Genomic DNA, 27,854 nt, shown 5'->3' with positions numbered 1-27,854 from the left:
CCATCATCAATTATATATCTATACTCTGTGTTTACACTGGTTTCTTGTTTATCATGCAATATTTACTTTAAGGCTCTGCATCTGCTGTTAAGCCCAACAGTAGTGTTTATTGCTTGTGCCAATGAAATAAAATTTCACCATAACCTTTTGGTGCTATGGCACGGATCTATTAGGTAACTGGTGCCGGGCTTGTGCCAAGCCACAGCGAGCTGCCTGCTGACACTTGCCTGGACCAGTGAACACAGTCAGGGTATGTTTAAACTCAAAAATTTCTGAATCTAAAGAATAAATCCCTCCTTTATCACGCATTTAATAGATCTGTGTTTCTGAAGGTAGTAGGGAGAAATGAAAAAAAAAGCAGTTTGAGCAGCATATACAGACACACAGATGTATGCACACACACATACAGGTTTGCACTGATGAGTCTGAAGTAAAAAATGTGATGATGAGAAGTCACGTCACTGCCATCCTAAGACAGAGCTCACGCCCTTGGAGCTGGTTTCATGATCTCTGGAACAGAAGGCCTGGAAACTTAACCCATTTGATTTCTGCATAGCCCTCCTAGCTTAAACATCCTTATGTAGGTTAATGCACGCACCCATTAACTTTCCCACTGTCAACTGCTGTTAGTGTAGCTGCTTAACGCCCTGCTGGGAGGGAGATGGATGGGCTCCTCCAGATGCCATCGTGCTGCTGCTTTTTTTAGTTCAGCCCCGGAGGATGCAGATCCTAGATGGCTCTCCTGGAGCAGTGTGTGGCCATGCAAAGCAGTCCATAGACAGGCTCTCTCATCTTAGATTTCCAATTTAACAACACCCCACGCTATTCTTAGGTATATTAAGTGGGAATAATGTCATTCTCAGAGAAGATAAGCATGACTGCTTCCCAGGTGGGGCAAAAGAGCCACTGAGGGCTTCAGTGATAAGGGCTGAGACAGCTGCAGAGGTGTGAATTGGCTCCCCAGTTATAAGAGCTGCCAGTCCACTAGATCATGGCTGAAACCTGCAGAGGGCATGGGGAGGTGCTAGGAGTGGAGACAAGGCAAAAAGAAAGAGGGTAATGCATGAATGAGAAGAACGAGGCACGTGAAGGTGAAGTCCTCATCTGTCTCCAGAGGCTTACAAACTAACTGAATGGCTGCTAATAACAGTGACTTTCTTCAATGCGTTCTGTATCAGGTATTTAGCATGGCTGCGTCTTAGCGATGTGTTTCCCCACACGAGGCTGCAAGGAGATGGTCAGCAGTGGTATGGTGTATGTAGTAGAAAGCAGGTGGCTCTTTGGGTGGCAAAAAGTGGGAGCATTTTACATTGTCCAGGCAAGAGTTAACATTAATGTATTTTTCACTGTCTTCCTTTGGCTGTATCACAAAACTGGTCTATGCAAGGAGGAGTGGAGGGAGGAGGGGAGAGAGAAAGAGATATCCCGAGCCAATGCAGATGGGAGGCATGGCTGAGTGATGAAGAGTGAAAGATGCTGACCAGGCTCAGGCCACACATGAAGGGCTGGCTGCCCTTCCTGACCCTCCCTAGCCGTGGAGAAAGACAGACCTTGACAGGGCTGTGGCTGGAAGGGAGCACGCTCTTTTCCACTCGCGTCTGTGTTCAAGTACCATGGAACAGGGGGGTCGGTGCCATCTTCCAGAAGAAATCTCCTGTTGGCAAGGAGAAGTAAGGGGGGGGTTTTGGCCCCATATAGAGTTGCTGGGAGTGTTGTGTTCCCACTGCTGAGCTAGATAGTTGGGTGGAAAGTCCTCCAGCTGCTGGAGCAGCTCCACCTCCCCTCCTCAAGAACCCAGCCTGTCTTGGAGGTACAACCCACGGGTGGAGACAGGCTCTCGTGGGCTGAAAGCGATTCCAAAACCTAAGCAACTTTTGCCATGCTGAGGTGTTGCTGCTTCATACGATTCGTTTCTGAGCTCTTACTGACAATTACGCTAAATTATAATGAATAGGCCTCTGGCTGCAGTGCAGGGTTGTTCGGAACAGCCAAGAATGTTTTGGCAGTGGATGGGGGAGAGGAAGGGAGAGGGATGCTGTGTCCTGACCCAGACCTCGCTCTGGCTGCTTAACCTGGGTCCGTAATGGGGAGAGGGGGGAGCAGCGCTGCCCACCGGTGCTGCTCCAGATGTCTTCAGGGCCTCGGTACAGCACTGCCCTGTACCTAACCCCTGCGCAGCCCAGGAGAGGACTTGCCACAGTGTGGGGACATCCACCTGTGCTGGCCAGAGCAGGCAAGGTGGTTTCACAGCGTGCTCAGTTTGGATCTAAACTCAAAGCAGCTGCAGCAGGGTGGAGGATCTGGCTGTGCTGGCCTGGCCCTAGGCTTGTGCTGGGCTGCTGTGCCTTATTTTCATTTTCAGCTGTGCCTTGGGGCTGGCCAGTTTGGGCAGGCGGGTGGCGTGGAGAGGAGGGAAGCCCAGTGGGTCTGCCTGAGTGGGCCTTTTTTTGCCTATGCTGACTTACAGGGCTCGGTGCTGGTGGGGAGCCTGCTGCCATTTAGGAGAGAGGTAGTCATCCTCGCGTGCCTGCACCTCCCCGGTGTTTGCACAACCACCTCATCCCCAGGCTGGGGGAGGTGACGGCTGGACAAATGCGCTTGGATGGAGCTGTGGCATCCTGAGCTCAGGGATGTGCTCCTGGGGGAGCTGCTCCATGCTGTCCTATTTAGGCACTTTCCATTGCCTAACTGGAGTTGCCACGGATTGCACGTGTCGTCCAGCAGGGCACAAAGTGACGTGATGACAACCGTCACGTGTCTCTGGTCTTCCCTCTTCTCCCTGAAAGAAGCCTGCACAGCAGAGTACCTGGGTTTGTTGTCCCACAGAAAAACACGTGCAGACATGCGTGCATGCACCCTTGATGGCACGTGCTTAGAGGACACACAAACAGAGCCATGCCCTTTGCACGGAGCAAACCTGAAGCAGCCCTTCTCTGCAGGCTGAGCTCGGGCTTGGAGGCAGCTCCAACTCCATCCCATTCCCCTGTGCTCTGCAACCAGCAAGCACAAACACAGTGGGTGTGAGGACAGCCGGCACAGGCCAGTGTTTATTTGGTTTGCATGGTGGCTTTTGCTGATTTCTGAGAGTGGGAATGCCACCTGCTTGTTCACCTCCTCAAGTGCAGCTGCACCTCTCTGTCCCAGCCCCAGCTGCCACAGCTTAGCTTTGCCTCAAAACACATTCTTGTGCTGGGTGCAGTGCCTCTGCGCTCTCGGAGAGAGATATTGGCTTTTAGCTGCCTCTGCCTGCATGGCATCTGCTTCCCTCTGCCTTTTAATCCTCTGCATTTTCCATAACCTAAAATAAACCAGTAACAAATCTGGGATGCACTTCTCCAGCCAAGGGGACAGATCTGGGGCTGTGGTATTTTGCAGCTACTGTGATTTCTGCAGCAGTCCCTCTTTCTTTTTCTTTTCGCTTTTTTTTCATTACACAGAAGACTTGGGAGAAGTGTATTCTTATGTCGGTAACATTCAAAGGTGAAAAGAAAACCTGTCAGAAGAGAGCCTTAAAAGTCTGACATATTATCATTCAGAGGAGAATTTTCAGTAGAATTATGCTGGAATTTTTCCAATAAATAAATTCTACAGACTTTTAAGGGAGAGCTTTTAGATTAATGGAAATATTACTTAAATTAAAATTCATCCCATTAAGCCATCAGTTCCATTGTCATTGCAGCATCATGTGTTTAATGTTAATGACATACACAAATAAAAAGGAAGAAACCTGTTTGTTTTATTGTGCCAAAAGCTGAGTATGGTCTGTTGTGGAAAGTTAAATACAAGCCAGAGTGGGCAGAAGGCAGGATCAACAGAGACATAGTTAAAATGCACTTGCAGAAGGTATATTGCATGGTACTGTGGATGGAAATGCTAAGAAACACGTTTGGGCTTGTATTTTCAGTGAACTGGGGGGTTTTTTTGACTCTTAGTGACTTCAGGAGGAGGCCTTCTGCAGCTTACAGTCTCTGTCCCTTTGTTTTTGGAGCCTCACATAGAGGAAAATGGATCCCAGACTCCAGCTGGGACACGTCCCAGGCTCACTCTTGAGCCAAGGAAACAGTGGGCAGCTTGGAGGGCAGCTGCCAAATTCAAACCATGTCTTGAGCTCTCTGTACATCCAAGATGAGCTCTCACAAGACTAGGTTTCATGCCACCTGCATCAGGACCTTCTGCTTCCAACCAGGCTGGACAACCTGAGGGACAGCTGTCTGGGACTTTTGGAGCCTCTGCTTCCCATCCTGGCGAGGGGACATGGGTGGAGGGACAGGTGAGTGAGCGAAGGGGAAAAGCTAACTGGCTTCTACCTTTTCTGCCTTTTGGTGTGATTTATGCTGGATTGGGAGGGGGGAAGGCAGCAGAGAAGGTTTCTACATTTTCTGGTGTGTCACTTGTCAGCAGGTGACAGGGCTCTTGCTTGGGATGGACATGAGCTTGGCTAATCTCCCACTGTGGGGTTTTTGTCTTGAGCCACCCACCGTGGCGTAGGTGTGTGTCCTCGGGGGTCACCCTGGGTGGAGGGTCTGCTGACGGTGCCCTGGGGAGAGCGGATGGCAGAAGCAGCCCGGGCAGGAGGTGGGTCTCCAGCAGATGGGAAGGACTGTGGCACTCTTGGAAAGGGTGGCTCCTAGTAGCAGGGCCGTGGGGAGCAAAGACAGATTAGGCTAGCCCATGTGAGAGCTGCCACATCACAGCCATCGGTGCTGCGTTGTGTCCCCACCCCTCAGAGTCTGCTCAGGCTTCTCATGACAGCAGTTGTGTTGCAGTACACCGGGGTGCTCGAGGCTCTTCCCCATGTTGTTTTGGAGATCCTGGCTGTCCTTCTAGCATCCAGGTACAGATAGCACTGGGGATTTTCCCTGAATCCTTGCTGGAAAGCAGGTGGGCTGCCAACCAGGGGACAGAGTTCAGCAGTTAAAGCACTGCTTATAAACACAACCCCCACAAAGTTCAGGTCTGAGGGCTTTATGTGGGCTTAAGAAGGATTTCAAGGCAGCATCTAAATGTGCCTAACTAACTGCAGTGAAGCTACTTAGTGTCTCAGTTCAAGCTCCAATCCATAGGCTGAACTCAACAGAATAAGCCAGCACGGAGATTGAAAGGCAAGAGGGATCATTGCCCATTGGTATCTTCCATATCCTTGTCAACACCCATTCTCAGGATAGCTCCAGTAACAGTAATCTAGGTGATAGCTACCTCCCACCTTTCAGAAGACAAGCCAGCCGCTGTTATTGCGGACGCAGGAGCTGCGTCTCAGGAAATGCTCCATCCACTCTGTGGAAAGGAGCGAGCAGGTTTATCTGGCTCTCAGGATGGGTTTTCCTTGCTGCATTTGTCCTTTATTGAGGGTGAAAGGGTCTTAGGGCAGGAGGGCCAGTTCCCAGCAGAAGGCTACATGCACTGCAAGGCCAGGCCTTAGCCTTCCCCAAAACCTGGGAAGAAGGTTTGACCTGGAGCGTGTCCCATCGTTCCCGACTTCTTGGTCTGTGCAGCAATGAGTTGGGAAAAGTACTGGATCAGGTTTCACACCCCTATGGGGTTTGGGGAATGTTTGTAGCAAGTAGAGAAATGACTCAAATTGAAGCTTGAGGTGGCTTTAAGTGCACAGAAACCCCAAGTAGGTCACTAGCACGTCCCTGGGTTTCTCATGCCCTCTTCTCAGGCTTTGGTATGCAAAATGAACAGCGCTTTTCCTGCTGAGACTAAGGATACCTTTCAGGCCAAGTTCTGAGGTCAAGCCATCCATCCATTTGGCCTTCTCCATCTATATCAATTAACTGTCTTCAGCACAAATTTGAAACTGTGCAAATGCATCGTTGTTAGAGCATGTTCTGAGAACAGCTTCAGGAGCACCGAACATATCATTACTTGTACAGGGGCAGGGTTCCCAGACATTTCACTGCAATTGCTATTTAGGCTCGGTTACCACAGTGGCTTCCCAGTCTCTCTTTTGTTTCCAGGTTACTCCTTTGCCACAAAACAAGTATTTATTTTTCACCAGTAGCACAGGGTGTATTTTTCTTGGATTCTCTTGAGTGTTCCTTGCTTGTGGTCAATAAAAGAGAAGTTCACAGTGAGTCTGACTGCTATGTGTTGTCACGGCTACTTTTCCATCGCTCAATTTCTCAGCCTCCTGAGGTAGCGATGGGCTTTTACTCAGGGGCACTGGAGTTCATGGCCAGTGGGCTTTGGTCCTTTTTTTGCCTTTAGCAAAAGGCTAAAAGCCGTTCTCCACATTCTCATGAAATTGTTCTTGCTTTCATTTTTCCCTCCTGCTCCCCTCGGGTCCTCAGTTTTGGTTCGAAGGGACCTTGTGCCAGCAGACTTCTTCACACCTGGTGCAACCCAGGGACAAATCACTCCCAGGGAAAGAACAGGCAGTTTGTGCGTTCCCATCATCACCAAGGGTTTCCTGCGACGGAAAATAGCTTAAGGTTTCCGAGGCTCCCTTCTCCCACAACAAAATTAGCCTGTGGGCAGATGTACAATCAGCACATCTCTATTTGTCTTGGCTGTGAGCCCTCCTCAGCCAGCATTGTCTTCTTTGGGAAACCAGTGAATTGCTTTGTATTACCCCCCGCTTCCCTGCACTCGGACTGTCTGCTTTGCAGGACCCTGTATGCTTAGTGCAATCCCAGGGTGAATTTAGTCCTTTCATTTTTAGCAGTCTTTTCTCTGTACGGCCCCACTTTTTTGGCTGTGGTTGCCATTTGCCACACTCGTAGTGAAAGGCCTGCTCATAGGGCTGTATTGGTACGTACAGACTGTTTCTCGTTCGAGAAATAGGCATGGCAATTCTTCCATCTCTCCTGGGGGAATTCTGAAGAAAATACGCTAAATTATCCTAACCTCTGGTCTGTATGATTAGTATATGTGATTACCGCATGTCAGCCAGGTAGACATATGTAGCAAGGCAGTGTAGGATGTTAAGATGGCTCTTCTAGCTATGAGACAACTCATTAATGAATGCTCGGTGGTCACTTTGACCTGAGAGGGGGGGCAGCCCTTGCACTTTCCTGGTTCACCAGGAATGTCCGTACTGCTTGAGAGCAGGAAAAAAAATCTCCTGGGGGTCATACAGCGGTGTGAGACTGTCCCATGGGGGAAGAGTTTGGACTCCATCCTGTACATCTATGCAGCAGTCACTTGTAATCTTTCCTAATCCGATGAGAGTAATAAGTAGGTATGGACTCCTGCATGGATTTATTGGTCTGAGGGGATACCACTGGCAGAGATAAAGCAAGGGACAATATTTACCAGAAATAAATGTTGACATTTATGGAAACCTAGAGTGTGTGTTCACATCTATTTTAAATGTTTTCATGAGAGCTACCTGGGAAGCTTCCATTATGGGTATATTTCCTAAGGAGTAATAAGTTTTTCTTTTAAGCTAATATTCTAAAGGGGTAGATTAAATTAAAGGTTCATTTAAAAACTATTTATTTTCTCCTGGAAGGTGAATAATATTTTTCACTTACACTGCTGCAGTCCATCATAATGTGTTTGTTTGCATGTGTAATTTGGTTATCTGGCATTACTTCAAAATCAGTATTATTCATTTCTGATGAGTAAAGAACAATTTGGGCCCTGCTCCTTTACATTAATCTCATAAATTAATCCCACTGGCTAAAATCTTGCCCCCATTGATGTTGACAGCAAAACTGTCATTGGCGCCAGGGTTTCACCTGCTACTTATATGCTTAAACACACATCTAAGGGTTTGCAAAGTCCGCATTTTACGGACTTGCTGTGTGCCAGGGGCTATCCTCTTGTTCAGCCAGTAACTCCTACCCTCCAATGGACATCTGAAGACCTCAGGAGAACAAGTCTGTTGAAAAAAATCAAAGTCCTGTTGCAAAAATCCTGACCTGCTTTTCATCTTCCAAGAGTTGAACAGGTTAAAGGATGGAAATCTAGGCTGTCCACACCGTTTGCACGTGGTGGTTACTCAGGGTCTGTGTTTCCCTGTGCAGTGAGGCAGGGATTGATTTTTGTTTGTATAGGTCTATCTCACAGCAACAGAGAAAGACATTGTAAACATGGGAAAATCTGATACAGAAAAACTGGCAAGGGAAGCTCTTCAGTCTTTTAGGACTAGTATATATGCATGCATTTAATGAATGGTATATAGCCCAGAAAAAATTTATTGAAACTTTTCAGAATTGTGAAGTGAAACATTGGGCTACGGATGGATGGTGTTTCCTGACCAAATAAGTATCCTTTGTGGTTGGTTTGGGTTTATTTTATCTCTTTATTTGTCACTCTCACTAGTCAGTAGAAGGTTTTGGGTTTCCTGGACTCTGCAGAGGATCAGTCATTTTCTCCCTCTGGCATTCTCAGCAGAGCATCTTCATCCTGTGCATATTCACAGCTGACTGGGTGCACCGAAGTGCTCTTATTCTTTTTGTCTCCGGAAAAACTTAGTTGTAGAGAGGAAAAATCAAAAAAGAGGGTCAGCTAACTGGGCAGGTCTCTGCAGGGAACTCAAGGACCTTGCTTTTGTTGAAATTGCTTGGAGCTTCATGATGTTAATCTTTTTCCACCTGATAAGTTAGCCAGGTACAAGAGGTCATGGTTAGTTTTTACTGAAAGGAGAAAAAGGTTGTTTTGCTGGTATGTTTTTTTTTGTTTGTTTTTTTTCACTCAGGATGGGCTTCTTTACAAAAACATACAAATCCTGATCACAGCCAGAAACAAAGAGCAAATGACAGTGTCTTTGCACGCAGCTCTCTGCCAGCACTAACACAAAATGGCTTTTTTTTTGTCTGTCCTGGGCATAAATTCCCAGTTCTTGTTTCCTTTTTTTTATGTTCTCTGCTTCCCTGGACTATTGCCACTCTGCTGCAGACACAAAGCAATAACCAGATAAGCTCTCCCCTTTGCACCTGCATTTACTCGCCTGCATTTAGGATGGAAGCGGGGAAGAGTCCTTCGTAAGGGCTGTGAGTGAAGGACAGCAACCGCATCCAAACGGCAAGAGTTTCTGCACGCAAAGCGGAGATTGTCTTCCCTCCGCTTCCAATAGCTCCTGCCTACTCTGCAAATTAATCTTTGGATGCCTGAAGATGGGCACCCAGAAAATGAGGTACAGATAGTGGCAGCGTGTGACAAATTTAGATTAGGAGCAATCTGTCACAGCCAGGGATGGTATCCATTTCTGAACTCATGGGCAAGAAATACTCATTGACATTAGTGGGAGCACAATGGGGGCCTGGCTTGCCCACAGTTACTATATTAAATGACCTGTAACTCAAAAGGTCTTGGAAGAAATTTATTATTCTGCACCCAGCACATGAGTTTCCAGTGACATTTAGCTCAAGACAAACTCTGAAGTAGTGATAAGCTAGTGGAAAACAGGGGAGGAAAAATAAAAGAATAAATTAAATCTAGGTAATTTTATTAATGATTTTTTAGTTTAAATACCTGTGGGTAATCTTGTTCCAATTCCACAGAAACAGCCCCCTTTTGCAGGAGGCATTGCAGATCCCACAGACTTTCCAAAACAAACCAGGTGCTAGGAGGATTTTGTCACGGGAACTGTTTTCATTGTTAAGTAAAGAGAAACTCCCTCTTATTTCTCATCATTGATATAGGTCCTTAGCTGACCTGCCAGAGTTTCCTAGTAGTCTGTTGACCTGTTGATGGTGCTAGTCAAGAATATTGCCCCCTTTGCTATATCCAAGTACATGTCTGTGTTGGCATGTGTGTGAAATGGCTTCTTCAAACACTGTTCTATTGCTTTTTCAGTTTGGGAATTAAAATGGAAAGCACATTCACTCCTTAATATAGAAAGAAAAATGGAAATGTTATTTTAAAATATTTAAAGTGGTTAAAATAGCAATCAGCGTGAAGTGAGTTTGGTCCATTTTTTAAAAGCAGCCCCGCACTGGCAGGTGAATTACAGGCCATCGTACTTGGATCCAGTCTCCCTTCACATTGTGATGAGATTTCATGGCTCTTTCATTCATTTATGGTAATGCATCCAATTATGCTTTAAGAAAATCAGAAATGAAGACAAGAGGTGCTTCTTGTTTAAAAGTATTTTGCATAAATGCAGTGACTTTTAATTTTCGGTAATGCCAGAGATTGATAATGCAGTCTAGAAGCGAATAAAATGCTGGCATATCCTCTGCAAGCTCTTCTTCTGTTAATAAATACCCTTGCTGCCACAGATATGTGCATCTTTGTCCAGCTTTGTCCAGCTGTGTGCTGTAGTACAGAGCCATCATTTTATTCTTTGGACAGATAAAAGTCCTGAATGTATAGGCCGGTAATTTGTTATACTTAGTGGCCTGATAGAGATTTCTGAATGTTACATGGACGTATGAGGACAGGGCAAAGAGATTTGGATAGTCTGATGATCAAAATCAACATGTTAGGAGCACTTATTGTGCAACATTTTGGTGTTTTTTTTCTAGCCTGAATCTAGCTAACGCTTCAGACGTGTATATAAGTAATAACTAAGTTACGCTTTCATAACTGCAAATGGCAACTCTGCAAGGATTGTACTGCACTTTTGGCAAATGATGTTTTCTCCAAAAACAGTTGTTTAGAAAAATCATGAATTATTTAACTTGTGCTTCTACAAACAAAAGACACTGAAATTATTATTTTCTCTTTTCTTTTTGGTGTTTTGTGTAGAAGCCTGTTTTTTGTGATATTCTTCCTTCTAACTCAGTTTAAGTGTGTTGCAATACCCTCGGTTTGACAAGTCTTCTACAGTACCCTTCAGAGAAATGGTGGCTAAAAGGTGTCTGGGAAGGTACTCGGGGCTGTGAGAGGTTTTTGTATTTGCTGGGCCTGCTTATCCATGAGGAGTCGGGGCAACAAGGGAGATCTCAATTCCCCAGTCTCTCTCCACCCATGGGTGTTTTGAGAGTGCAGGCAGATGTGCCGTTGAGCCAGTAAAAAATCCCATTGCACAGGGGGGCACAAGGACTGAATCTGTCCACCCCATGTGAAGATGTGGCCCCAAATGCCTTGTGTCAGTTTTTCAGGGGGCAGCGAGCTAACAGCTCTGCAGGAGCAATGGTGATGCCCAGGTCTGTAGAGGTGTCGTGCTCTCCGGTGGTCTGGGAGGTGCACACCCCATGGGCCCCCCCAAAACGATAGACCCAGCTATGTGGGTTGGGAGGTTGGGGGATCAACGTTCAAGCACTGCTGGTGATGAAATCCTGCAGTATCTTGAGGTCAGACAGTGACCTATTAACCAAGAATAGGCTGAAGGTCTTGATGTGCCGTAGTAGGGGGCAAAGTGTGCATCAGTGATTAAAAGCAAGTGTTGCTTGTAGTAGCTCATAAATATAACACTCAGCATCTTGCCCCTCCCAGCAGACCTAGCTACTGGGCAGTTTTAACTCTGTTTTAATACTGCTATATCTATGACTGAAATCATAATATTTATGCAGGGTAGTTTTTCAAGGAGCTTACTGGATGTGAAAACAAGTTCCTGGGTTTTCCCCTTTCATGGAAGCAAGCTGAAGGTCAGATTTACAACGTTTCAAGCTACATTCTGTGCTCATTTACACAGCTGTAATCTTGAGTTATGCCACTGAGGACAAGCAATTGCTCCAGACTTACAGGGATATAACTGACAGCGGAATGTAGCTCGGGGTTGCCAAAGCTTGACAGAAAAGGAGCTGTGAGGGTGGAATTTGGTGTTCGTGAAGTAGCTTGTGTATATTCAAGGAATGCAAGAGCCCAAAGATTTATTAGTAGTGTTTCGGAGCATTATTGAAATTAGGCTTAATTATCTGTGTAATTTGCTGGAACCAGCATTTTAGCATTTTTGATCAAGTATATGCCATTAATTTTAAACAGAGAGGTACTAGGCTGCTCTCAAAAAGTGAAATAAAAAGATTTAAAAAGAAAGCCCACGGTTTCTAAACGTCATGTTTGGAAAGCTTCAAAGATTGTTGTTGGTTGAGTCCCTCTCCCCACTTCACAAACAAACAGTCTGTTCGCAGTTTATTCCTATGGAAGAAAGTTCACATCACCCCAGAGGGTTATTCCAGCAAGCAGGGAAAGGAAGTGTCTCCTTGTTCCCAGGCTTGCCGAGCTCTGCCATCCCTCTCCCTCCTGTCCTCGCTCTAGCCCCAGGAATACTGCCTGGAAACGGTGCTGGCCATCCTTGGAGGAAGGAGCAGAAGACGTGGAGCTGTGAGCAATAACCCACCCGCTCCTTTGCGGTGGTGGAAGCGTAAGGCTCCTGTTCAGACCTGTACACCTCCGTCTCCGTTCAGACACGCTCCACAGGTACCACTGGGTTCGCAGGTATCAGCTCCATGCCTAAACCTCTGTTTCTGCACTGTCTTCTTGCCAGCCCTCTGGTGAGGTGTAGCCCGTGGTCGCCTGAGCTCCCAGCAGCGAGGGATGTTCTTGTGCTGAAAACAGCAGCCGTGCCAAGGTGCAGCGGACCTTGCTTTTCTGCTGGTTTCTGTGGAAACTTTGGAGAGGACCCTTAGCCACTCTCTTTGTCATGTATTAAATAGCAAGAATGATGCTTCCCTCTTTCTGAAAGAGCGCTTTGAGGATACAGTCATTAATACGTATGAATAGCTTGAACCTTACATGAACACTGTAACGTTGAGGGCTAGAGGAATGCCAGTGCAGCCAGGTTATTAGCTGTCATTTTGCCAAACCTCTGCCCAAGCAAGCCCTTGTTTTCTGGACAGCTGCTGAGTGGTGGTTTTCTGTGGTCAGCACTTCTCTAGTTTGGATTTTCACTTCTTTTTTTTTTTTTTTCCTTTATACCTTCTCAACCTCTGCCTCCGTGTAGGTCCCCAGCGGCACTGAGGTGGTCAGCACGTCATTTTTAGAGGCAAGCAGTAAATACAAAAGGAGGGATGCTATTATTGAAGTGTTCTACACCCTGGCTCAAATAGCGGAGAAGCATCAGCTCAGACTTTCCCAGTAAATGATTAACTTTTGTTTGTGCAGAGGACAGAGCCATGGTAAGAATGCAATTAATTACACTGGCAGCCCAGCCAGGCCAGCAGTCAGTGGTGCTCTCGCTTGCAGCTTCTGGCTCTGCAGGTCTGATTTGAGAGTAACTAATTAAAAGCAGGTGCAGGCTAGAAGACTTGTTGAATTAATGCACAGTGTCTTCTTTTCTGTGTTCCCAGGCGTTTGTAGCTCACAAGAAAAGAGCAGGCGCTTGATGCTACAAATAATAATAGAGTGCTGATGATGGAGGTAATTAATCCTTTATTATTCTGGTGTGATAGGCTGCTGCTAGAGCTGTCATTCAAGTACTTCTCATGCAAAAACGTGTCTCAAAGGTGAAAGAACACGGAGTAGGTGAAAGACTGAATAGCGTTTTAATGGATTTTCTGGTGTTATGGGCACAGATACATCTTCAGGTTTTTGGCAAGATTGTCAAGACCGGACATTAGCCACCCTATAGTCTGGGCTCTGTCTTTGACTCACCAAGGCAATTTTAGCAGGCAGCAGTTTAAAATGAAAATTCAGGCTGGCTCAAATGACACACGGACATGGAATAGAAATGCAAGGCCATAACTGTGGCTCACTTGGGCTTTCTTTGCTTTTACTGCTTCCTGGACATCCTCAGTTGGCCACTGTCAGTAACAGGCTACCGACTTCAGTGGACCTTGGGTTAATCCCAGTGCTGTTCCTCCTGATGGTGCAGAAGGTGATGGTCTTGCTGTAAGGGAGACTGGCTTTGAGTGGAGGTAACGTGGATCTCTAAGGAGCTGCAAAAATAGCAAATGCTATTTTGGGTTATTTATTACCAGTAACAAATGCTGCAAAAGGTTGTTTGTTGCTGGTAATTTTCTGTTCCCCAGATAAGGATCCTTACTGGTTCAAATCAAACTCCAGGACTCTAATATTAAACTTAAGGGTAAATTATGAACACATTGGCCTTCTGGTCTCTCTGTTGTCATTTACTTGCTTGTAATACTCCTTCCTCCCATACACGGGAATTTTGTGATTTTATGAGATGGCAAGGAGGAAATAACCTTCTGCAGTAGAAGCCCCATGGAGTGCCAAGCATTACGAGACTTCAGCCTCAACACAAGGAAAAAACCCAAAACATAACATATGTGTTTATTTTAAAGACAGTAGTGGTTTCGTGCTCTTCTTGTTACTTTGTGAAGAAAATCATCCAAAGCTATTAGGAATGTTTATAGTGAGAAACTAATGCTGAGTCTAATAAATGGATTGGATAGGACAGACCATGTTTTATTCAGTGTGGGAACCAAACACTGCCATATTGTACAGATTTGCTGATCTGGAAGAATTGTACTTACGGAATGCAGCTCAAAAGCTGAGCGCATGAATATGACAGTTTTCTCTTTTTTAATGCAGAGAATTTTAAGACAGAAATGTTGCCTGGAGAGTTTTCTAAGGGATTCTGATCAACTTACGTAAGTTCAGGAAATAGGCAATAATTTATTATCCTGCCATATTTTCCAGTGGCTTTTGTTTTCCTTGCATCACAATTCTTAACCCATTAGAGGCAAATTGTATTCAAGTATTTAGATGAAGGTTGTACTCTGCTACAGATTTTAATGCTTACTCCATGTAAGAGGAATGGCTGAAGGCAGTTCTTAGGGTGAGGATGGTTTCTGATTCTTCTTCTCCTCTTTGCTAGTTACCTGTGGTCCTGTGGGAATTTTTACATGGTGGAGTGTTTGCCCTCACTGGGCACATAAAAAGGTTTAAAAAATGCTTTTCTACCACCATTTGTATTTTACAACAGCAAGAATCCTCGCTGACCTACTCCTGTCTGTGGGTTCTGATGGGAGAGAGCTTGGAAAGGGTGAGGCCCTAAATTACTGCTCAGGTCATAGGAAATTTAGTTGTAGTATGTGCCTGTAAATAACCACGTGTTGTGCCTGTAACAAGTACGATTTTTGTTTTCTGAACACCACACCTCTGAAATTTCCAGGAAGCTGCTCTTTGCTGCTGACAGTTGCTACAGAGGCGACAGCAGCAGTGAGATGGTTTTTGTTCATGTCTTCTTGTCTTCATTAATTTCCAGTGTGTCATTTCAGCTGAAAATATGCCATTGCTGTTAATGTGTTCAAAAGCATGATGTTGGCTAGGTGGCTGTTTATGTCACAGTAAATATTTGATGAGGAGGTGTGTTATTTTTAGCCACAATCACAACATATTATTGGGATTTATAGGCCGAAAATATGTCATCTAACACAGGATCATTTGTTACCTTTACAGTTTCCTGAGGGTTTTTTCCATTTTCCTTCATAATTTGAACTGGAGAGGTGGTGATTCAGAGAGTGTTGGTGTGAACTGTTGCACATAAGCTGCATAGTAGGGGGAAACATCAAGCCTCAAATCACAGGTCCCATGCTGATGGGGGATGCTGCAGCCACTGAAGCAATAAACCCAGGAAGGCTGTGCAAATATGTGAATGTACAAATGGATCTCAAAGCCGTGATTTTCATATTCCAGCAATCACTGCTGTAGGAGTGGATGACTGACAGCACAAAGGACTTAGATTTACTGTAGAGAGATGTAAATTGATAAGCCAGTAGACAGCCATCATTCTTCCTTTATTCTCTCTCTCTATCCCATGTCTTTCTCTGCTGGCATAATCAAAGCTGACATAGTGCATGCTATACCAAGTTATATTTTTTGTAATTATAAGACAGTACATGAGATCCGAGGGTGTTATTCAGGAAATGGCACAAAGCTCACTGAAATACAGGTTTTCAGAGTGATCCTCTGATAATGTTGTTTTTCACATAGATTCTTGATACTCAGACTCTACATCTATGTCTTTAAGCTGTCTGGGTGCTTTAAGAAGGGATGAGGACAGTGGAAAAAATGAGGAAGCTTTTCCTTTTATGCAGAAGGAAAATGTACAAAGTGTGAGATACTAGTTTTCTTTCCCCTTGCCCTCAGCTGAGTCTGAAGCATTTTGCTGCACCATACATGTTTCCAAAAGTGTGTGTGGGGGCTGACTTAGGGGGAAGAGGTAAGAGAAGTCAGGAAACCAAAACGGAGATCATCTGGAAAGACCAAAAAGAGCGATCAGCCTCCCCCTAAGCACTGACTGGTGTGGCACACCTCTCGTGTCTTGAGGCTGAAGGGTCATTTTCCAGTGATCCATCTCATTAGGCTCAGCTGCCTCTGACTTGAACTGCAATATTATTAGATCTAAAGAGAACAGACTATGAGATATAATAGAGTTGTTATGATGCAGATGTGCTTGGAAATCTCATTTTTGCTCAGGTCTGAAAAAGTGTGGTAAAATCTGAACGCTAATATTGCAGCTCTTTGACCTCTAATACATACACTGAAAATTCAGATCCCATCTGGATTCAGTGAATGTGCAGCTTGGAAGAAGGCAAATGAATGAAGCTTTCCTCGCTCTGGAGCTCCAGCAGGGAGGTGCTGCAGACCTTCCAGACAAATCCCAGGGCTGTGAGTGATTTTCCATATACTTTCACTTAAAAATTCTCTAGTATTTTTATTGAATTAATCAAAAGAGTAAAGAAGAAGAAAAAAATTACATTTGGATTTTTTACTTTAGTCATATTAGATTGAAAATAGTAGGGAAAACGGGATTATCTCACTTGATGAGGAAGAGATTATTACTTTCCATCCAAACACTGTTGTCTTTTTCCATGTCAGCCTCCCTCAGACTTATTTGCACTTCCAGAAACAAACTGAAAAACCTATAGCTGTACTTCGTGTATGTTTATGTGCGGGTCTTGTCTGCTCACTGATGCACGGGGTCTCCATGTGGGCAGGAAAGCACATTTCCATGCAGTACGGGTGCATAGGCTACAGGCCCATAAAGAGAGAGTATGTGGGATGAGCTGTGTACTTTGCATGTAAAATTTGATAGCATAGCCTCATATTTAGCCAGAATGCAGTTCGAGCTCTTCCTCCTGCCTTTGCTAAACCTGGGCTGCCTTCCGTGCTTGTTTTAGTCGCCTCTACAAAGACGGGCAAAACCTCTCTGCATGACAGCGTGGGTTAGTTTACTTATTGCTGTGAAGGATGCCGCAGAGTCATCGGCAGATACAAAAGCAGAACAAGTCCTTGTTATTCGCACAAAGACTCTGATATTTGCCTTGACCTACAGCCCCTTTGCCTAAGTGGATTCTCACAGACTGAACCATTGGCTTTGCTCATTGGGGTCCAGGCTCGTGATATCTCAAGTCCTGCCTTGCCTCACCTACTTACACGCACAATGACAATAAGGTAGAAGGCAAGGTATTTCTCTCCCTTTCATCTTTAAAACAGGGAACTTCTTACATCTATAGCTCCTCTGCTTAAATATAGCCAACAGGTAGTTTCAAAGAGGCAGAATTGATTAATTTTTATTCTTCTTTAAGCAATTAACTCAGGTGCCAGAATTAGGAGTCTGTTTGTGCTAAATTGCCTCTGTAGTTGATGGAGAAAGAGAAATGCTTCTGAAGGGAGATTTAGATCTTAGGTGCCCTTTGGAAGTGCCTGGTACCCGATTTCAGCATCTCAATTTTAAGTGCTTTCAATTAAGCAGGATGGACCTAGTGCTCTTCACAGTGTTGAGATCTTGATGAGAAGATGTAAGGAAAGGCACTGCTGGTCATGCACTCCTGTCAAAAGGCGGCTTCTTGTCTTACGGCAACTCGTGGAGTTACAAAAGAAGGAAAAAAAGTCAAAATATTTTTGGCTAGAGCTAGTGAATAAAGCGGCATGTTGAACTACTGATAACTTAAGGGAGAGTGGTTATCTGAAATTCTCTTAGAGATCAACCCCAGGTGACTCTGAGTGCTGTTTAAATCTTTTGCTTGCATGCATTGATGCGCTCTTGCTCCTGTCATTGTAGGACTTTTCACCAGAAACCAGCTTCTTGGGGGATTATAGAGAGTACTTTGGGAAAGGACAGAAATTTCTCTATAATTCTTGCAGTGCACACATAGCTCCGTAAGAGCTGCCCAAACGGATGCTGCCAAATGATTTTGCATAGGTCACTGAAAAACTCTTTGGAATAGCTATGCTGACTTGCTATGAGCATGGATTAGTTTCAGACGCAGGAAGGATAGCTGCAAAAATCTTATTACTAATTTCCTAGGCCATCCAATTCACAGGACACCCATGCCAAAAATGTGTTTACTGGACTATTTTCTTAACGGGGTCATTATGTTTCCTTCAAGGTAATTCTTAAAGAAAGGGTTTATTTCTTCTCACTTTTTCTTGTCTGCTTCTCTGGCAGGAATAGGCCTCTGGGAGCTGCTTAGGAGTGAAAGTGTAAGAAAACCATCTTCCAGAATGTGTGCTGCATGTTTGTTACTGCATATTCCTTCAGAATTTGCTTTTAAATGCATATTGGTTACAAAATAAACCCGAATGAGCCATTATACTCTGGTGTGTAATTATGTATTTAGGACACATACTGCACACAGCTTTAAAAGAAATCTTTATGGAAACAAATTGCATTACATTTGCAATAGCTGAAGGTAGCTGAACAACACCACCTCAAGCCTTTCAAAATACTGGAGTAATTTACACCATTTGCTGAAGTAATTATCTCCCAAGCCTCAGATTCCAGTTTCAATGCCTTTGCTGCATAGGTGCTGCAGAGGCCTCAATATAGCATAGAAGACCTGGGCTTGGCTGTACAACAGCCTTGATGTAGATATAGTGATGTACCACCATCATCATCCTGCGTGATGTACCACCTGGGAGCAGGATTTCTGGCCTTTGGGAGGGAGCGTTACATGGGTCTAACACTGCTCTGTGAGTGAAGACATGCCAGAGAGAGAGTTACCCCCGGGTGCAAGGGTGAAACCCAACTTTCTGTCTCTTCAAAGATGAGTGAGGAGCAGGGATTTAAGTCTTGGATGAACAGTTCTGGGATTTACCTGAAGGCTGGAGGTACCTATATGGCTGGCCAAGAAGATGGAAAGGTCTCTGGTTTCTTGTTTCAGGGATTCAAACTACCACTAGAGCAGTGCCGTGAATCTCCCCAGCTTTGACAGTGTCGTACCACATACTCTTCCTCTTTAACTGGTACTTGGCAAAGTGCCTCTCGGGGGGGTGATTCTTGGAAATAGCCATGTGTAACAGAAATGACAGGAGGCACCCGTAAGGAAGCTGTGTGCCTGCCTGGGTTGATGGTATGGAGCAATATCAAGCGTGCTTCCCTGCCTTCAGACAGCAGTTCCTGCATTAAATCTACAAAATGCCATTCTCTGCACAGTACAGTTGGAAATATTAAGAGTCACACTTAGCGCTGGCACATATAAAGCAGAACTGCAGTAAACGAGTTAAGCATCCTGAGGATTTGAGTGCTGGGGTGTTGTTTTTCCTTCTCTGGAGCTGAGGACTCAAGAGACTTTTCGTTAAACCTGGGACTTTGCAGATCTTCATGCTGATTCTGCCACTTATTTATTGTTTGGCCTCAGGCTAGTCACTTAACCTCTTGCTGCCCTAATTTCCCTGTCTGGAAAATTATATTTACTTACTTCTCCTGAGGATTGTGCAGGGCTTAATAAATCCCTGTAAGGGATTTGGAGATCCTCAGATCCGAGATGATACGGGACTGCAAAAGATTCACCGTACGTGCAAGGAGGAGGGAGTGGGTGCCCAGGCGGGATTGCCTGCCTGCCTGCCTTCCTGGCCTGGCCAGGAGTCCAAAAGCATAATCAGCAGGGGAGGACTGTACTGCCTGTTTTTAGATGAACTGCTCTTCCTTGTGGCCTTTTCAGATTTGCTGGAAGAAAAAGGAGGCGAGTGACTGAATGGAGAGGAGGGTGGCTGAGGTTAACTGCTTTCTCGTGTCGGTCCCCTGGATCTTCTTGTCAGTGCGATAACAGCTGGATCTCCCAGGAAGGTAATGATCTTCCCAGATACTCCGTCTTGTGGCAGGCTATTAGTGAAACCAGGCAGCCCTTTTGCTGCCCATTTCTTTAGCAGGGAAAAAATGAATCTCTGACCAAAAAAAAAAAAATTCCTCCATATAATTAAGCAGCATTAGAATGAGGCCTGTGCCTTTGCTGATGAACTTCAGTGAAAGCAGATGGTCACAATGGTATTAAAAACTAAAGACTTCAGTCAAGCTTTTAATTGAAAACAATTGGACCCTGCTGGATGGTAATTACCTTGGCTGCTTGCAAATAATATCACAGCACTGCTACCTATGAAGGAAGAACGGAAACTGAGTTAATAAGAACTGCTTGATCTGCATACAATAAACAAGGAGCATCCAAAACTATTTTCTCTGGTACCTTCTCCCCTGCAAGATGCTTTCAAGTGGTTATCAGTGTGAAAAGGAACACAGAGTGGCAGAAATTGAAATGTGTGAAGCGTTTGCTGGGTTCATAAAATAACTTGAAGAGCCTGTCTTCCCCCATCTCCCTCCCTTTTTTAACAGCTGAAATCCCAGACAGGTCTGAGAAAAACAGCAAAACAAAATAAAGTGGAAAAGCTCTAGATTATCCAGCATTCCTCCTCTTCTGAATGGCAATGATAACGGCAGGCTGCCTTTATCTTGTTTTATCCACTTTCTCCTTCCCTTGCCTGATCAACTGGAAGGCTGAGGCCTTCTAAGCATCCAGAGTGGTTTTTTCCCCCATTCTTAATTGGATTTTAATGATCATTAACTTAATATGCCTCAATCTCTAACAAAGCAAATGTAGGTGGCATATTTTGCAGTGCTTCTAAAAGTGGTCTGACAATTTTCTCACTCCCTTTTTCTGTGCTGGGATCAGGTGAAGTTTTGAGGGCTAGCCCACCTAAAGGGTTCCTAAATCCTGGTGTGCTATGTATTTGTTGACACAACATGACATTAATACCACTTTACTATGTCTTTCCTGCTAGGGAAAATGACCTGTATCGCTGTGGATGTGTCAGTGGAAAAAACAGTCCTAAAGTTGTCTCTTTCAAACACAGGTCCTGGCTGTGTATACAATGAATCAAATCTTGTCACCTTCCACATAAACACTATTTTTCATGTGGTGGTACTCTTGGGCATCGCTTTTTGTCCCCTTATGAGCAGGCCAGACTCTCTGCTGCTCCAGAAGGCCTCAGAGAGTAAGTAGCAGCTGCTGCAGTTTTGCAGAATTAATGAGTAGCTGTGAACTGCTAGTAAAAGTGATGCAATGATTTTCCATAACATATCATTTTAGAAGCAATGACTTTACCCGCTCTTTCTTTTCCTATCCAAATATTTGTCTTTTCAAGGCACCAGCCAAGAGTTTGTCTTGTCTTGTCTGGCAGCATGATGAAATGGACTTTTCCAGTATGTTTCATCTGGATTTGATGATTTTATGCCTGGAGTTCAACTTTCATTCACTTAACTCGCCATGATTAGCACTGAGAGTGAGGTCCTGGACTCCTGGAAGTCAGCAGAAGTTTTCATGCTGCCTTTGGTAGGATTTTGCTTATTTTTATGTAATTGAAATATGCTTAAAGCTTTACTGATGCAATGCCTCTGAAATCGCTGGCTGAGTGCAGTCACAAGACAGAAGTGTATCTCATAGAATCATTAAAGCTGATGGTTTTAGTTGTTGCACTTCTGTCTAAGTTGAGGTATTCTCATTTGCACTTCAGACTTCCTGGCGACCTTACCCTTGGCTTTTTCTCTGCTGCTGGGCTCTTGGAGGACAGGTCTGCAGTTGATGGGGCAGGTGTCCTGCTCTCTCTCATGGTTCTTATGTTCAAGCTGCTGGTGGGGTCTGAGCAGAAGTTTGTTCACAGGCTTTACAGTCCCTCCTTTATCAAAGAACTTGGGACAAATATGCAACTAGGAAAGGCCACTTTTCAAAAGTGTCTTATGCTAGTGGCTGAAGTCATTTTATCAATTTTATAACAGCTACTTACTTTTAACTCTACAGAGTATGATCCTGTTGTAATTACTGCTTGCAGCTTCAAGGGAGCTGGTATAGAGCACACTATTTTAAAGGTATAAGTAAGGCATAAGCTCTATTGATCTAAAGTATTCTAAGCGATAAACAGCTGCTGGGTTTGATTAAAGCTGAAGGGAAGCCGAAGCATTTAATCAATCTCCAAAGCTGCTCCGAGTATATTACAAAGCAATTGTGATTATTGCTATTATATGACAAGCTATAGCATAATAAAGACAGAGGGATCATTTTTCTTGCAAGCATTTAGAGGTGTTGTGGTGCTTCTTCTCAGCCTGCCTGATGCCGTCACCTCTGACGCTTGGCTAAGCAACAGAGCGTGCCAGCTCAAGCAGACTAATCCTGAAGGGCAAATGCAAGAGCAGGGCCTTTCAGCTTCCCAGAGTCTTCTCTGCCCTATGCCTAACTGTGGACGACAGCAAGCACTTGGGGAAGGAGTAGAAGAAACGGGGCAAGCGTACAGTAATGCTGGCCACATCCTAACCCTCTCTGATCCTTGCATCCTGCACAGCTTGGGATGTTCGAGCTGTGGGATGTTTTTTTGCCTAACAGCCTGGAAGGGACCTTTCTTCCATTGCTTTGCGTAATCTCTTCTTGAACCTTTGGACAGTCTTGGGCTTCACGGCATCCTGTGGTGCTGCGTCGCACAGTGCTATCACATGGCTTTGTAAAATAGTACTTTTTTGTTCTTGTTTTTCAACTTTCTGCCTGATGATTTCTTTTAGTACCTTCTTACTCTTGGTTAAGAAAAGCAATGGATAAGGGTTAGCTGTTCATCTTTTCTATTTCGTAAACATAGAGATGTCTGTCTCACCCTGCTTGGTTGTCTCCTTCTTTTCCAAGGCTTATTTAGTGTCTCCTTCTGTGAAGCTGACCTGTTCCTCTGACTATCCTTGTCACCTCTGCATCTGTCCCCTTCCTCATTTTGCTGCATGCTTTTTGAGAGGGATTAACCAGAATTCCATATATTGCTTTTAGATATGGGCTTTTCTGAGTTTATTTCTTCCTTTTTCAGGTGTTCAGTGATCTGTACTTAATACATAGCTTATAAGCAACACGTGTCATTTAATTTTGAAGATACGGATATAAGAAGGATTTCTGAAAACTAAGGAGCTGCATGAAATAATCTTAGGTTTAAAATTTATCTTACGTTGCATTTAAAATATAAAAATGGAAAGTCTATGAACAGAGTAGGACTTTTCCCCCAAGAAAATTTAATATGAAAATAAAGTTTATTAAACAAAAACTAATAAATTAATAGGCAAATTAATAGATAAGTTTATTAAGCCTTGTCCTTGCTGTATTTTCAACAAAGAAGTTATAGCACTTAAGCCTGGAGAGGATAGCATTTGCAAAGGCTAAATTTTGCTGAGGGTGTCTTGTGTCAGTCCTCTCACTGGTTTCTTCAGTCTTTCTCCACTGAATATAGAGAAATGTGAACTTCTGTGGGCCATAGTTGAATTGTTTCTCAAAATCAGAAAGTAAAAAATAAAACTTAAATGACTCATTTGATCTTTATTATTCACCTGGGGAGAAACACCAAAAGTAAATGGATCTTACATAGTGATAAATTAGTTAGGGCATTAGGCGTAGATAAAGTAGAATGGCATTAAGAAGTGATAGGTTGTGCTTTTCTACCTATATTAATTTAAAATTGACATTGCTCTTCTGTGTTTTATTTCTTTTTGGGAGGAGGTGACTTGCACCTCCGGTTGCTAGTCAGCCTGAATTGCCAGCTGTTGGTGGAGATGAACTCCTTTGAGTTAACTCTTTGAACTAATTTTGGAAAAGCAGGGGTGGAAGGGCAGGCCTCTTGCCATCTTCTGTTTCTCTGTCTTGTTTTCACTCCTGCCTTCAAGCTGGTCCACGCTGTGTGGAGGGAGCTCCAAAGATATGCTGTTGCAAGCTTTGCTTTTGCTAAATGAATCCCACACATGCAAGTCAGATCCCTTTCAGTTAGCAGGCAAACGGAAGATGTCCTGGCTTTTGTTTCTCTATTATGATATCTCTTTTGCAACCTGAAAACATCTGAAGCTTCTCATGACCTTCATGTGAAACCCTATGCATGGCCCTAGTGTGCTGGAGGCTGAGCCTCGTGCAGTTATCTTTGTTGCATAAGATTCCTATTGCAAGAACCATTAAATCTTCTTTATAGTGGTTTCACATGAAAGTCACAAGTCTGCTGGGAAGTTTATCCTGAGTTTCACTTTATGATGGTATGAGAGTCTTGTGAGTCTTGTGAATGCAGGTTTTTAAGTGAGAATTTAGACCAGTAAATAAAATTTCAGTTGGGAAATCTTGAGGTCCTCCACAGATGGCTAGGCTGGAACACTTGCTCTGTGAGGGGAGGCTGTGGAACCTGGGCCTGTTCAGCCTGGAGAAGAGATAGCTGTGGGGAAACCTAACAGCAGCTCAAGTCCTTGATTTAGCTTCAATATCACTAGTTTCAGTGTGCCGAACAGGTTGGACAGTTGAAACTACAGACCTAGCTAACAGACATTTCCCATTGGAAAGTAGACCACAGCAGTCTACTGACAAGAGCCTTGTTTTCCTTAGGATGCAATTTGAGGAGCATTTCCCTTGCATTCCTGTGTTGTTAACTCAGTGGTGCCAGCAAAGGTCTGCTATGGCTACATGGCAAATCATCAGGGGAGCCAGTTCAGGTTAAAAGTTATCCTCTTCTGCTTGTTTGGTTTTACCTCTTTTTAAGTTGATTCGTCCCATGGTTCCATGAAAATTCATCTTGGTGCAACTGAGGCATAGCGCAACAGTAGGAGCTAACAGCAGGGAGTGCTTCTAGCTGGTGCTGGGTTTCAAAGAGGCACTTTTCAGACTGTGGCTTTACACTCAGTTTTTAAGAGCCCCCTGGAAAAGCACCCAACAACGTGGTTCCACGGATCACCAGCTGAAGATGACCATTTATGAAACGAGACTTCAAGCCAAGTTTTTCTGTGGCAAAAATAGACTGAAAAGGATGATGAAACCCAACCAGTGCACCATACTTCACTTATGCTGTTTTGCCATCTTTTGGGTTGCAATCTAACCGTTTATTAATTGGCCCCATCGTGCATTGCTACTGGGCACTGAGATTCGTTGTAGGCCGATGAGACGATCAGCGTCTCCTGAGCAGTTCAGGATGGGACCTTGCAGCTTTTGAGGTCCTGCTGCTGTTTTACATTGGCTGCACTAAGACCAGCTAGCCTGGCTGCCGTCCTCTATTTGACCGCCTCAACCTCGTTGCTATTTTATAACCAGATATTGTGTCTGAGCAGAAGGATGTGAATGCATGACTCACTTTCAAGAAAATCTGTTTGTGCCAAGGAGGACAGGATTTTTGCGTGAGCTGGGCCTGATCCTGCACCCTAGTGCTCAACCTTGGCCTTACTTCTGCTGGGATCAGAGTGAATCCCGGCCAAACCGAGACCTGCTTCTGTTTATGTTCCTTTCTAAAACTAATCTCTTTTTTTCTCCACTATGCATATTTCCACCTTTGCGCTAATGAAAGCGCTGGATTGTTCCAGGGGATCGCATGGAAAATATCTGTGAGCTTTGGCCATCTCTCTGAAATACTACAGTCGATTTGGTGTTTGCTTTGGCGCGTTGCTGTGAAAGATTGTAGAGTGCGTGTGTTTATATGCGTACGGGGAGAGAGGGCTCCTGCTCATTGTGCCTTTGTGAGGCTGCCAGACTGTCTGGCCCCATCTATTCTGCTGTAAGTGAAAAGGGCCTTGCGAGCGCTTGCTGCGCGCTTGGACTGGGGCTCCACTAGGCAGTACGCTTGGAAGCAGTTCTGTCAGCTTGAAAAATCACCTTTCTGCCCAAATGTCGTTTACTCCCCATTGTTGCAAGTAACATGTAAGATTACTTGTCGGGGAGACATTTTTTCCATCTTCCCTTTGTTTCCTCTGCGTACTGGGCAACTTTGCATACGGTGCATTTTGGTGGCCCTCCCGTGCCTGGCAGCCAGTTCCCCTTTGGGAACAGAGGAAGGATCTTCCGTACAGAAGAATGAGAAGTAACGTGTGAAAATCAGCAGGAAGTTGCAGCCCTGGTTGAAAGAGCTGGACGTTGCTCTTGACAAAGGACTTATTTTCCTGCTGTAGCCCGTTGCCTTCTGAAGAAAGACAAGATGGAGGTTTTCAGGTGGAAGCCATTTCTGTCCAAACTAGGATTTCTCTGCTCTGTGTAGAGAGATATTGTCCAGCTGAAAGCTCCCACAGCACCCTTTGAGAAGATGAAGGATGACTCCAGCAGCCCATCAGTGAATTTTCCTGCCTATGAGAAAGCTTGTTCTAACATTTAATGGTATCTGTGAGCTCCTGCTGAAAAGTCATGGGCCACAGGACCTGCACTTGACTAGTAATTATAAAATACTTTGATACTGAACTTGGAGTCTGAACAGCAGTTTAGAGAACTCAGGTCTCCTTTCCTTTTTCTAGTGGCAACAAGCATTTATCTCAGATTCCCTCTTCTGGAAGGAATAGCTGGAAAACAAACGTGCATTGATGGGAATTGCCAAGTACCTGGACCCAACTTGTAGTCCATCTGGCCTTGAATCCTGTCTGTGGTCACACTGACTATTTGGAGGAAGATGCAAATATTGCTGGAATGGATGATTACAACCAACCTGCAAACAAACTTGTCCACTGCTTCCTTGAGAGCTCTGTCTCAGCTTTTGTTTCAAGTGGTAGCTCTATTAATTTCAGCAGGGGAGGTACAGTAACTGATGCTTAACAATTAATTTTTTTTGTTGTTTCACCTGTCAAGCTTTGCTAGCCAATTTTGCTTTACAAAATCTTTAAGTAGGGTACATTGGTGTTTTCTTTTGTACTGGAGACATGAAGGAATTAAAGGATTCACAACTGTAAAGCCTTCATGAATAATTTAGGCTCTGTTTCCAACAAATACTCGCTCTGCTACATACGCACTGATACTGGGCTCAGACATTTGTGGTATCAGCAACAGTGCCGAACCCCCGTGAGCCAAAAGGAAACGGGCTTTTATTCAGTGTCAGCCGTCAATCTGTTTCCAACCTTCAGGACATACTCTTGTCATTTAGGGACTTCTGCTTGAGATACCTGGCCTGTTAGCTTGCAACAAAAATAGATAGGCCCAGGCACCTTACGTTTACAACCTCCCGTACAATACATTGTGCAGCCCAGCCAGCCTTGCTCCTCTTGCTGCTCTGCTTCATGTTTCTCTTGTGAATAAATATTGCTGTACATACTTAGGCCAATGTACACAGTCACTCAGCTTCTCCTGCTCAAATGATTGACCTACCTGAGACAGAAATGGCAAGAGTCTTCTCAAGCAAACCAGTCAGTGAGTTTCTCTGGGTCTTGGCTGGATGGTTTTAAGGGAGCTTCTTGGCATTATTAAGATTGATGAAAGCCTGGAAATGTATAGCTGAGAGGTAGCCTGCATCAGACTTTCTTAGTCCTGCCACTGATGCAAGTCTAAGACCTTTAGGCAAGGATTTTCCCTATCACCTTTTAGGGTTTTTTGGATTTGGGTGGGGGTTTTTTTCGGTTGGTTGGTTTTGGGTTTGTTTTTTTTAATGTATGGAAATACTGAAAACAAACACACTGCTCCTGCAGCAGGGTAAGCAGCCTTGCTTCATCAAGAAAGCACCTTACGAAAGCTCTGCTAGTACAAATGGATCCCCTAACTAGCTATTTCATACTCCGTGCTTCAAAGCATTGACCACCCCACTAGCATCAACCACCAGCAAAGTGAGGAATGACCAGCAGGCCTCTCTTTTTCACTAGCGCCAGGATTAAACGTTTGTTTCTGCTTCTTGAACCGCCGTGTCTGAGGGTTCAAAACGGCACTGCACCTACGTCTGTCCCCTCTGCCAGGGCACAGGAACGCGCTTCTATAAAACTCGTCAGAGGTAAGCTGCTGCTGAGAGCTGTGGCATAGAGTGCAGCCCTATGCATTTGTGAAGATAAATGAATCGGGAGGAAAAGCGCTTTTGCTGTGCTGCTGTTATTTCAATGTGAAAGTGAGACC

At 44.5% G+C, this 27,854-nt stretch overlaps 1 long non-coding RNA gene across 1 annotated transcript; it reads left to right on the top strand.

The window, feature by feature from the left end:
• The first annotated feature begins 3,759 nt into the window (after positions 1-3,759).
• Positions 3,760-19,818, top strand: LOC138685840 (uncharacterized). The gene is made up of 3 exons (XR_011325221.1): positions 3,760-3,843; positions 3,933-4,270; positions 19,689-19,818. It is a non-coding gene; the product is annotated as an uncharacterized lncRNA (long non-coding RNA).
• The last annotated feature ends 8,036 nt before the right edge of the window (positions 19,819-27,854 follow it).

The sequence above is a fragment of the Haliaeetus albicilla genome, chromosome 7 (assembly GCF_947461875.1).
Source record: "Haliaeetus albicilla chromosome 7, bHalAlb1.1, whole genome shotgun sequence".
NCBI lineage: Eukaryota > Metazoa > Chordata > Aves > Accipitriformes > Accipitridae > Haliaeetus > Haliaeetus albicilla.
Note: the sequence above shows the minus strand (reverse complement) of the source record. Positions and strands in the feature narration are given on the sequence as shown.